The sequence below is a fragment of the Ambystoma mexicanum genome, chromosome 3p (genome assembly GCF_040938575.1).
Source record: "Ambystoma mexicanum isolate Mex_15411 chromosome 3p, UKY_AmexF1_1, whole genome shotgun sequence".
Lineage (NCBI taxonomy): Eukaryota > Metazoa > Chordata > Amphibia > Caudata > Ambystomatidae > Ambystoma > Ambystoma mexicanum.
Genome location: NC_090925.1, coordinates 1178807421 through 1178820577, shown reverse-complemented (window position 1 = coordinate 1178820577; position 13157 = coordinate 1178807421).

The window sequence follows — 13157 nt, the reverse complement described above, 5'->3', positions numbered from 1 at the left end:
CTTCCTCTCCTAACTCCAGCCCTCCAACCACCTCCTCACCTGTAGAGCTGGTCTCCTCTGGCTGTTCCAACCTTTTCTTCCACCAAGCTGTTTTTTTTGTCGGAGGATAGGGCCTACCCCGGAAAGAAGCCACCCTGACCTGGTACAAAGAGGTCTAGTGGGGACTTCCCTGCCGGAGCAGACAAAGTGGGGGAAAAAGCCCAATGGCATAAAAAACCCCCAATCCCAGCTGGTGTGAGCGGGTACCGTCGCAGAGTAGAAGCCGGGAAAGCAGGTTGAGCGGTTGAGATAAACCGAAGTAGAAGGGAACTGAGCGTCGGAGTGAAGGAAGGGAAAAACAATAGGAAGGCAGGATGGAACGGAGTCAAAACAAGCAGTCTGGTAGGATAGCCAAACTGGGGACAAAACGAAACTACAGGAGCAGGAGTGCCGGCTGAGGAAGTATTGACAATGGCAGAGTAAGTAAAACAGGAGGACAGGGAAGAGGAGTGTTGACAACGGCAGAGTATGCAAAAATAGCAGGGAGAGAGAGAAGGCGAAGAAAAACACGGAGGAAAACCGTAGCGTCTCACCCGAAGCCTGACGCGAGAGGGTTGCAACGCGCAGGCTTCCGGGTGAGATGGGAAGATAAGCGCTCCGCGGCTGACGTCGCGGAAACAACTAGACCGCTCTCCCAGTACGCGGCGAGACGCGATGGGCTGCTAATGGCGGTGCAGTCTCCACCGCGACCATATCCCCCAATGCTGGCGGCGCATGACAGTATGCCCCCTTCTATGTCTGGACCACCCAGGTTTACCTGGGTGGAAGCGATGGAACCTCTGGGTATGGAGGGGGGCATGAACATAGGACTCTGGTTCCCAGGAATCTTCAGAACGGGGATATCCCTTCCAAGCCACTAGATATTCCAATCTTCCCCTTCTGAATCTGGAATCCCTAATATGAGACACCTCGTATTCTTCAGGAACGGGGTCGGGATCCGAAGGGAGATGTACATTTCTGTTACTGGGGTTATTGGAGTCCACAGAGCGTAAAAGAGAAGAATGGAAGACTGGATGAATGCGACGCATATCCTCGGGAAGCCTAAGTTCAAAGGTCACTGGATTTATCCGTTTAATAATCTTAAACGGCCCCACATAACGGGGGGATAACTTTGTAGGATGTACCCAACGAGGCAGGTATTTAGTGGAGAGCCAAACCCAATCCCCTTCCTTCCACAGGGGACAGGGCTGACGATGACGGTCGGCTTGAGACTTATACCTATCCCTGGCTGAGGACAAACTGATCAGGGCGCTCTTATGGGCCGTGGAGATGTCCGCCAATGTGGACTCGATTGAGGGTATGTTGGTCGGGGTACTGAGTAGGGGCAGTATTCCCCGGGGATGAAGCCCGTAAGTGCAGAAAAAAGGGCTTAGGTTGGTAGCCGAATGTACAGAATTGTTATAGGCGTATTCTGCGGTGGGCAAAAGGGAAACCCAGTTGTCTTGATGGTAATTGATGTAACACCTCAGATATTGTTCCAAAGTGGCGTTAAGCCGTTCCGTTTGGCCATTTGTCTGGGGATGAAACCCCGAAGACAGAGCTCGGTTGATCTTCAAGCGATGACACAAGGCGGTCCAAAAACGAGAAGTGAACTGACTCCCTCTGTCAGATATTATCTTATCCGGGAGCCCATGTAGTCTAAATATGTCCCTAAGAAAGACCTCGGCTAGTTTCGGAGCTGCAGGTATACCAACCAAAGGGGAGAAATGAGCTAACTTAGTATAAGAGTCTACCGTAACCATGAGGCATGTACAACCCTGGGACACCGGCAATTCGACTATGAAATCCATTGAGATAAGGGACCAAGGCCGCAATGGGGTTTCTGGTTGTTCTAATAACCCCAACGGTTTGTTTACTGAACCCTTGCTTTGGGCGCAGACTGGGCAGGCCTTACAATACCTCCTAACTTCCTTAGACATCGAGGGCCAATAGAACGAACGGGATACTAGCTCCAAAGTACCCTTCTGTCCTCGGTGACCGGCTGTCTCATGATCGTGACACCAACCTAGCACCTTCGCTCGCAAGGCTTGTGTGGGGACAACCAACCTCTGTTTGTACCAGAGGAGCCCCTCCGTCCTTCTCAACTCCTTCCTCTTATTCAGAGGCAACAGACCTTCCATTTCCTCCGTAGTTGCAGATCTCAATTCTTGCAAGAAGGTTGTTATTACACCCACTATCTTGTTAGAGGGAATGAGAGCCTCTGCTGGATGAGAGGTACTCGACTCAGAGGAATTCCTCCGGGAAAGAGCGTCGGCCAGCCCATTTTGGGAGCCCGGGATGTATGTTATGACAAAGTCATATTGACTAAAGAAGTGAGCCCATCGTGCTTGTCGGGAATTGATACAGTCCATTCCCCGGAGGACTTTCAAATTCTTATGATCTGTACGTAGAATAAAGGGTGATGAGCTACCCTGTAATAAGTGTCTCCACTCCTCACAAGCTGTCTTGAGTGCTAACAGTTCTTTCTCGATTACTGAATAATTCTTCTGACTGACAGACAAGGTCTTTGAGAGGTAGGCCACTGGGTGTTCCATTCCCTGATGTTCCTGCAGTAATACGGCCCCCAAAGCCTCGGCGGAGGCATCACCCTCTACTATAAATGGTTTAGTCTGGTCTGGTTGGCGAAGCACTGGAGCAGAGCAAAACAAATTCTTTAACTGCTCAAAAGCATTGTTGGCCTGATCAGTCCAAAAAAAAGGACCTGCTTCCTTCTTTAATAAAGCTGTTATAGGCAATACAATAAGGGAAAAATGACTGATGAACTTCCTATAAAAGTTTGTCAATCCAAGGAACCGTTGTACTTCCTTCAGAGAGGTGGGAGTGGGCCATTGCTGTATGGCAGACACTTTACGGGGATCCATAGAGATACCTTCCTTAGACAGAATGAATCCCAAATAGGAAATGGCGTTGGTTTTGAATACACACTTCTCAGGATTCACAATGAGGCAGTTGGTCCGAAGACGTTCTAATATGCTTTGAAGATGCCGGTTATGTTCTGGTTGGGATCGGGAGAATATCAGAATATCATCTAAATAAACAACCGCAAAGATGTAAAGGACGTCTGAAAACAAACGATCCATAAAGCGCTGAAAAACTGCTGGGGCATTCACCAAGCCAAAGGGCATAACCCGATACTCGTAGAGCCCAAAAGGAGTACGGAATGCCGTCTTCCATTCATCTCCCGCGCGTATACGGAGAAGATGGTATGCACTACGGAGATCTAACTTGGAAAAAATGGTAGCACCTTGCACTGCCTCCAGGATGTCAGCTATGAGAGGCATGGGGTATCTGTCTCTTATTGTGACCTTGTTGAGGCCGCGATAGTCAATGCAAGGTCTCAATTCAGCAGAATCGCGCTTGGGGATGAAAAACAACGGGGCCCCAGCAGGAGATCTTGAAGGTCGGATCAATCCATTAGCCAGGTGGGCGTCCAAGTACTGTCGTAGAGCTTCCTTCTCTGTAAAAGACAACGGAAACATCCGACCAAAAGGGACTAATGCATCTTGGGCAAGCTCTATGGCACAGTCCTCTGGTCGGTGCGGAGGTAGCTCCAATATGGTTCTGTTAACAAAGACTTCGTGCAACTCCTCTAATTCTGATGGAATGCAGCAAATGTCGCAAGCGGCGGTAGATTCGGAAGAGGGAATATTTACCATTTCCTGTGACCGAATAGGTATACAAGACTCCTTACAAAATCCAGACTCGAAGGTAATGGTATTCCTGTACCAATCTATGGAGGGGTTGTGCCTTCTCAGCCATGGGATGCCCAGTATGACCGGGAAGTGGGCTGCTCGAATGAGGTCAAATTTCAAACATTCAGTATGATGTTGGATAACCACTGTGAGAAGTTCTGTTGTGTGAGTAATAGGACCAGAGGAAAGTGGGGTCCCATCTACGCCTTCCACCTTCTGGGAATCCTCGCGTTGAACTAACCGGAGTCCTTGTCGATTAGCCCAAACCGTATCCATAAACACCCCCGCTGCGCCACAATCTATGAGGGCGAGAGTAGTTAGTCTTTTGGTTGCAGTTTGTATAAGAAGAGGGACCACCATCAATCGAGAGTCCAAGGTATCGTCTTGAGGAGTGACTGCTAAGGTAACATAGGGGCAAGGAGATTTACCTCGGAAACCGACCCCCATCAGTTCCAAGGTCTGTCGTTTCCCGACCTGCGAGGAGGGACCTCTGGACAATTCCGTAGAAGATGAGCCTTTGACCCGCAATACATACAGAGACCAGTATCTCGCCGTCTTCGTCTTTCTTCAGGAGTTAATGGGGCTCTCGTGGCTCCAATCTGCATGGGTTCCTCTTTGCCTGACCCTGAGGGCAATGGAGGAGGAGGGGTTCCAAAGGAGGGTGAGTTGGCCGGGAGGCGGAATTTTCATCTTTCGGCCCGGCGTTCACTGAGACGGAATTCGATCTGAAGCGCCATAGACATCAAATCAGACAAAGAAGAAGGAAGTGCAATGCGAGCTAATTCATCTTTCAATTCTTCTTTTAAGCCGCGACGAAAGATTGTAAATTGCGCGTGTTCGGGCCACCCAGCCTCCGTAGCAAGGCGTTTTAAAGAAGAGATGTAGGTTCTGAGATCACTATTGCCTTGTTGAACGTCTAGCAGTTCTTCCGCGGCGATATGGGTTATTTCGGCCTGTTCGAAGGTTTGTTTCAACAAGGTGACAAAGGCACCGTAGTCCTGGAGTACCGGATTATTGTTAGTCACCAAAGGGGAGGCCCAGGCCAGGGCATTACCGGTGAGGTTCGAGATCATAAACCCCACCCTGGTGTGGGCGCTAGCAAAAGAATGTGGGCGGAAGGCAAAATATATGGCACAGGATTCAAGGAATTCCTTGAGGCGTTTTGGCGATCCATCATATTTTCCAGAGGACAGGGGCATGGGGGGGAGGTCCGTCTCCCTAGATTCACGAGCCGTAACCATTTGTCTCAGAGCGGCATTTTCAGCTTTAACATTCTGCAGTTCTACGTTCATTCCCTGCACTGCTTGGATCAGCTCTTGAAGCTGTTCAGGGGTAGCCATGTTGTCTTTCGGGCGTTGCAAACTGTCACCGCCAAGCTCCAAATCGTCCTCTTCCTCTCCTAACTCCAGCCCTCCAACCACCTCCTCACCTGTAGAGCTGGTCTCCTCTGGCTGTTCCAACCTTTTCTTCCACCAAGCTGTTTTTTTTGTCGGAGGATAGGGCCTACCCCGGAAAGAAGCCACCCTGACCTGGTACAAAGAGGTCTAGTGGGGACTTCCCTGCCGGAGCAGACAAAGTGGGGGAAAAAGCCCAATGGCATAAAAAAACCCCAATCCCAGCTGGTGTGAGCGGGTACCGTCGTAGAGTAGAAGCCGGGAAAGCAGGTTGAGCGGTTGAGATAAACCGAAGTAGAAGGGAACTGAGCGTCGGAGTGAAGGAAGGGAAAAACAATAGGAAGGCAGGATGGAACGGAGTCAAAACAAGCAGTCTGGTAGGATAGCCAAACTGGGGACAAAACGAAACTACAGGAGCAGGAGTGCCGGCTGAGGAAGTATTGACAATGGCAGAGTAAGTAAAACAGGAGGACAGGGAAGAGGAGTGTTGACAACGGCAGAGTATGCAAAAATAGCAGGGAGAGAGAGAAGGCGAAGAAAAACACGGAGGAAAACCGTAGCGTCTCACCCGAAGCCTGACGCGAGAGGGTTGCAACGCGCAGGCTTCCGGGTGAGATGGGAAGATAAGCGCTCCGCGGCTGACGTCGCGGAAACAACTAGACCGCTCTCCCAGTACGCGGCGAGACGCGATGGGCTGCTAATGGCGGCGCAGTCTCCACCGCGACCATATCCCCCAATGCTGGCGGCGCATGACAACCTGCTGCCTTCCTGCTTGCCGCTCTGTTTCCCTACCTAAGGAGCCCTCCAGCCTCTTTTCCTTTGCAGATGGGGAGCAGGTACAAGTGGATCTAGGTCACCTGGCCTAAGCCCCGCCCACCTGCTGCCTTTCTGCTTCCCGCTTTTTCAACACTTAGCAATCTACGCCCACCTGGTGCCTTCTTGCTTGCCGCTCTGTTTCCTTACTTAAGGAGCCCTCCAGCCTCTTTTCCTTTGCAGATGGGGAGCAGGTGCAAGTGGATCTATGTCACCTGGCCTAAGCCGCGCCCACCTGGTGCCTTCCTGCCGCTCTTTTTCACCACTTAGCAAGCCCCGCCCACCTGGTGCCTTCCTGCTTGCCGCTTTTTCAACACTTATCAATCTACGCCCACCTGGTGCCTTCTTGCTTGCCGCTCTGTTTCCTTACTTAAGGAGCCCTCCAGCCTCTTTTCCTTTGCAGATGGGGAGCCGGTGCAAGTGGATCTAGGTCACCTGGCATAAACCCCACCCACCTGGTGCCTTCCTGCCTGCTGCTCTTTTTCACCACTTAGCGAGCCCCGCCCACCTGGTGCCTTCCTGCTTGCCTCTCTTTTTCACCACTTAGCAAGCCCCGCCCACCTGATGCCTTCCTGCTTGCCGCTCTCTTTCCCTACCTAAGGAGCCCTCCAGCCTCTTTTCCTTTGCCGATGGGAAGCAGGTGCAAGTGGATCTAGGTCACCTGGCCTAAGCCCCGCTCACCTGGTACCTTCCTGCCTGCTGCTCTTTTTCACCACTTAGCAAGCCCTGCCCACCTGGTGCCTTCCTTCACCATCACCTTCTTGTGGCCAATGCTGGATTTGACTTTTAAGGACTTCATTCATTCATGGTGCTTCACTCTTTCTCAACTCTCATGCTGGACTTCCTTTGCATCTTGTACTCATGGTGGCCCTGAATCATTATATTCCCATCTTCATCTTGTATCCTGTCTTGCAACATTATGTGTTACTACTGACTTCTGCAATTGTATTCGCTCTCCACTCTTGCTTCTCCACTCTTTTTTGACTGCTTACTCTCTCTTCTCTCCTCATTTCCTTTCTCCCTTTTCCTATCTCCTCCCCTTACTTTCTTCTATGCACTTACTCTATCAGAATTGTCCCTAGACCTAATATGATAACAACCTCGTCTGTTTCCTCCACCCTCCCATTACTGTTTTTTTCCTCCCCACCACCCCTCCAGCACTATCTGAAATGTTGTCAGGCCTAATATGATAGTCGCTTGTTTTGTTCCTCCCCTCCCTTTCTGCACCCCTCTCAATCACCTTTTGTTTTTCTCCGGCTCTACCAGAAATGTCGTCAGGCCTAGTACGGTAATCGCCTGTCTGTTTCCATTTCCTTCCCACTCTCCCCCTCCCTTCCTTATCTATGTCTTAGCTCTTGCACTTGCAGCTCTTGCATCTGAAATGACGTTAATTTCACATCCTTACTGTTCATGGCCTGTAAAAATGTGGTTGTATTTTCCCTTGTTCCCTCCCTTGCCTTGAAGCGCTTTGAAACACATTGTGTATAGGCGCTATATAAATAAACAATCATATCATATCATATCATACATGATAGGTCACCAAATATGGAATTCCACTGACTTGGTCAATTTCAAACTAATGACAAATTGGCGTAGTTCCAACTCAAGTTTTCATGCCCAAAATGTTTGCGGAAAAAGGTATAGATGCTGAAAATACACAATTTAGCGCACTAATGCTTCATATTAGTTTAATTCGAATTTTAGGATTTGCATATATATATTGGAAGGCTGAACTAGTAAATCCAGCAGACATTTAAAAAATAAAATCAGTGAAACTCAAAATATTGTAAAGTAAAAAAAAAAGCTATTGACATTCCCGTGACATGCTCAGTAGCCAACGAGGGATAAACGGAATGAAAAACGCAACACAAATTGATAAACCTATCTGCAGTCCCCAACCAACACATACACACACGCACACACATTCCTATTCAGTTAGAGGGACAACACAAATACAAAAATATACAGTGCATTTAAATATATTTCCCAAAATGCACACGCTCATCTACCACACAAAACATACAATAGGACCCTCAAATATGTGCAGTCGGCTCAGAAAATAAGATAAACTGAAAAGAACACAACAGAATGAAAAATATTCTGCCATACACACAAAACACTCATACCATACATACACTCTCCTTTTTCATTCATGTGCATTGAGGTCAGAGGGACAAAACAAAATGAATGCAAAATGCAAAGTGATAAAAATGACTATACAAAAGCACAAGATTATCTGTGACATGGAGTAGGGCCCCCACATGCTGGTAGTGACGAAGGGAAAAAACAATAAAATATTGTGTGAAATGAAAAGTAAAAAAAAAAATAATAAATTGGAATCTACCAAGATACGGGCACGCCCCAACACTAGATGTTCATGCACAGTTGCGTCGGGGGGTAGGGGGGGGGAGGGGAGGCAAACAAGATGAAACATTTAAGCGAAATGCAATATATTCCGCAAAGCACACATTATGATCCGCCACACCAACATTCAGGGCCTCATTTTGCTAAAGGTGTTTATTTCTTGCAGGGTTCCCGCCAATGTTAGCAGTGATGGGATGCGGGGCCCCTGTCTGCAATGTTCAACTTTCATAACATGCAGTAGAAAACAAAACTATGGATTATGGAATCTGTCTGCTTTTATCAAGCGGATTATATGGGCATCCATTAAATGCCAGCATGAAATCCTCATGGTCAAGTAAAACAAATAGGTTGTGCAGGTGGATCAGGAATTATATGGGGGAACCTGTTTCTTCTCCCACCTCCTAATCTCCCTGCAATACATTTGTAAAATATCCTAGAGTGGTAAACGAAGGCAGTTTTACACCTTGCTGTTATACTTGGGTCATTCAGTTGTGCAACATTTTACAACAAACGTCATCAGCAATTAACTGAGGCTCTTGTTTTTTACCTTTAAGTGTGTTCAGTATTTTAAGTAGCTCTCTGGTGATTGATTTAGCTCCTTGAATTAGCTCTTCCAGATTGGCTCTTTTTGCCGCTAGCATAGCATCCTTATAGGACTTGACAGCTTCCTTCTAAAGAGCTAGCGAGTTGCCTTCTGGATTCTTTCTCCATTATCTTTCTGCCGCCCTTTTGTTCTGCCTAGCAGCCAAAATAATTTGTATTTGTATTTGCATTTATTATATGTATAAAATAATAGGGGAGAACCAATAAGAGGCTGTTGGATTAACTTCTTTCCGTATTGTGCTTTTAAGTGGTGGTAAATTATATGAGGCACAGTTGTACAGAAGAGGATTCCAGGGTGCCCTCATCCAAGAGGTTCTTCAACTGGGGAGAGACGGCCGATTTAAAGGCTGCCTTCGAGATGGTGCGGGTACCTTTGCGCAAAATAAGAACAGGTTGCATGCAATCTTTATCTGTTGCAAAGCTACAGAGCAGAATAGAGAAAGAGACCATGTCTGACCAGCAGCATGTACTTACGTCTAAAGATGTGACCGGCTGGTTTCTACAAAGGACAAAGGTCGAGTATGTTACTTGCTTGATGGGTGGAAACAAGAACTGTTGTTTAAACCCCAGACCTTCCATGAGGTTTAAGAGGGCACCAGCCTCTGAGTCCCGGGGGTCAGTGGTCCACAGATTAAAGTCACCAGTCACCAGTAGTGGGGTTTTGGATTTAGTATGGGAGCCAAGGAGCGCAACCAGCTGTTCCTGAAAGTCAGGCATACTAATGGGAGGACAATAAAGTAAAAAAAGGCTAAATGTAGCAGTAGCAATGACCCTAATTTGAACCAGCACGCCTTCACAGGTGTCCAGTACCAGAATACTAGAGAGGAAGAAGTTAAGGTTGTCCCTGAAAATTATAACCACACCAACACCTCTCTGACCTACTCGGTTGGTGTGTATAATTTTATATCCATTGGGAGTAGTGAGTTCCAGTGAATGCAAGTTTGTTTAACAGAGCCATGTGAGAATCAAGACATCAAAATTAGAGGACATAATATAGTCTGCAATCTCGACGGAATGTGCAACTAATGATTGCGTATAAGGCAGTTTTAACAGCCTAGCACTACACAAGTATGTGAGGATAGATTCAGTAGACTTCAGCTGGGTAGGGCCATTCCCCTCAGGGTGTGTGTCTACAGCCGGCACACCAGAACTAGTACAAGAGCCTTAGTAGCCTGGGGGATGTTATGAACTGTATCCCGCTGAGAGAAGGGGAAGTCCTGATCAATGTCCTGCTGCTGCGCTAGCAGCCTGTTTATTCGGTTGTGTTGGATTTCTCTAATTAGATTGTTACGTGACATTATGGTGTGAGGGAGAGAGAAATTGTATGAAGGGAATAACTTACTTGGAGGTCTCTAGTCGTGAAGATTAAACCGAGAAGGTGTGCTCCTGCCCTCACCACGCACAAACTATCACAAACTGGCTTTTTACATTTGTGCCTGGGCTGCAAATATGAGGCCCACCGAACTACAATACTGCTGGGTATTGTAGTTCCAGGTGATACCATGCATGCAGAGCCTCTAAAGACTTCTGATTCAACTCACAGAAAGTATGAAATTTAGCAGCTAGGCAACAACTAATGTAATTAGACAAACTAATCAATCTAAAAGACAGCCCTAAGCAGCACAATGCAGTAATAAAATGCACAGAATAAAAGTCAGCCTAAAAGCACTACATTGCTATAAAAATGGTTTTCAGAATGGCGTAGTGTCTAGCAGCAAGAATAAAAGTAATCAAGTGAGTCAGAAGCAAGGGAAACCTTATAAAGCCGGCACAAACCAGCTGCAAATATGAGGCTCAGAGAACTACAATACTCCAGGGTATTGTAGTTCCGGGTGATACCGTGCGTGCAGAGCCTCTAAAGTCTTCTGATTCAACTCGCACTTAGAAAGTATGAAATATAGCAGATAGGCAACATGTAATATAATTAGCCAAAGTACCCAATCTAAAAGACGGCTCTAAGCAGCACAATGCAGTAATAAAATGCATAGAATAAAAGTCAGCCTCTATGTCAAAATGAGAAGGCCCACTTATGGTCTCTACCAATTGTTCTTCTGTGAAAGAGAACACATCCATGGTGGTCAATCGACTGAAAATTAGATAACACAAATCAGGACAGAGATCAATATAAAATGGAGTATGTAACTCTGCCTACTCAGCCCAACTGGCTGTTCTAAACAGCAGTAATGCTCACCTGGTATCCATGGGGACGTCACTCAGCCTGTTCTGACCTCTTATGACCTCAAACCCTTCCCTGAAGGCTATTCGACTGGAGACTGGACCTGAAACACAGGATTTGTAGAGTTTAACTCCCTATTGTCTCTGTGTGCTTGAACCCCCTTCTTCCCCAGGGTCCAACCCTTCCCTTTGATCCACAGCTCACCTTGTTTTCTTGGATAGTGTGCTCTCCGTCCTGCTTTCAGCACAGGGGAGCGTTGATTGATGCGGGCTCTTTGCTGCCTAGTTACTTCACTGACAAGAGTCCGACAGGTAAGTATAATGAGTCTTTTGAACAGTTCTGTAACTTTGTTCCTTTCCTTCCTTAGATGATGGCCGGCGTCCGGGGATGGCGGCGTGCTGCGGAGATGAGTAGCGCTGAAGATGAGTGAGAACACGATGCGTGATGAACCCCTTTTGTATTTGTATTGAACTGAGTTCTTTTTCAGTGTCTTTTAGGTGCCGCGATGTTTTCAGCGTGGATGCCGGTTATGAAGAACAAATGCGGTGAGTAAGCGCGGTATGTGGTGCCTCTAGATGTTTCCACGCTAACCTGTAGTGTCTTTTCCCTCTTGCAGATGGATGAGAAGTTCCTGAGACAGAGTTCTCCCAGAGTGGCTGGGATTCAGGTAAGCGTTTGAAGCTTGTACAGTATTTAAAAATAAGCAAAGATTTGCAGAATGCTTACTAATGCTTTTTTTCTGTTCTTTTACCTTTTCCTTAGGAAGCGGCATGCCGGGATGGGAATGACACCGCCGGAGATGCCCGCAGAACAGAAGAAGCGATGACTGATGGGCAGAAGCGCATAAGGTAAGGCTGTTCCTAACAGTGTTCTTGTTCTTGCAGGAGCTGAGCGCAGAAGAAAGATGCAGGCCTACTGGAGGCCGATCCGAACACGGTGAGTGTCACGCTGCAGGTGCAGAAAACAGCATGTTTCTCAGCCTGGGTGTGGCTTAAATAGTCTCTGGGTATCCCAGGTGCCTCTGGGCTGAACCACACCCAAAAGACTAGACCGCACATGCAGTTCTGGGAACCGAAATATGTGGGGACATCCATCTTGTCCCCATCAATGCACTACAAGTCCAATCCCCAATGTTAACCTATGAGAGTGAGTGAGCCTGGTGCCACAAGCGCCAAGTCTGACTCCAAGTGGGTCTTTGGAGGGATGGAGAGGCCCTTGAGGGCCATGTAGGTGATCATGGCCTGGCTCCAGCCTGACATCTTGGAGGGCTGGGGACATGAGGGGCAGGAATCATGACAACACCTCTCACACAAGAAGGTAGGCACACCCATAAATCCTCTATGGACTTAATATATGTAAGATAACAACATGGGAGTGAAATGGGGGTAAGATCTTACCAAATATGTTTTATTTCATTTTGAGTTTTTATAGCGGCATTCCACTGGCTTTGGCACACAAGAATAAAAAAGGTGTAAGCATCATACACATTTCCAAAAAGACAATACATGTGTAAATTGTACTGTGCAAAATGTGCAGAGAGTGTGTCCCCAACATTGGGGGAGAAATGGGAAAAGGAATGTTTTAAAATGCATAAATAACCATCACCTTCTGATAAATGAGGATGAAAGAAAGCTCCAAATTGATTCACAATCTAAAACAGATGCCAAATAAAATACAACAAACAAACAATTTGGAAGGAATAGCAGTCATGAAGCATTTTGATAACTTTGCAACATTCTGTCTGACAATACAGAAGTCATAAGTCGTCTACTAGGTGAGACAATCTAAAATGGTTTAGTTGTCTTCTAAAAATTATATTTTCTGATCTTTAATGGAGGGTATCACAACTCTCCTTTTTTCCTAGTTTCAACAATATACTGATGATGTAGTGGGATTGTTTTCTTCAGGACATACTGCCTCTATCTGTAAGAATAGAGTAAAGAAGCACTGCTAGAGGATCATGTGTTGTATTAAGAAAAATATTTTGGAGCCAACACATTTATTAATATGAAAAGACAATGGCACACTTACCTGAAATTAATTGTCGTGTGCAGCTTGAAAATGGCCACAAACTCA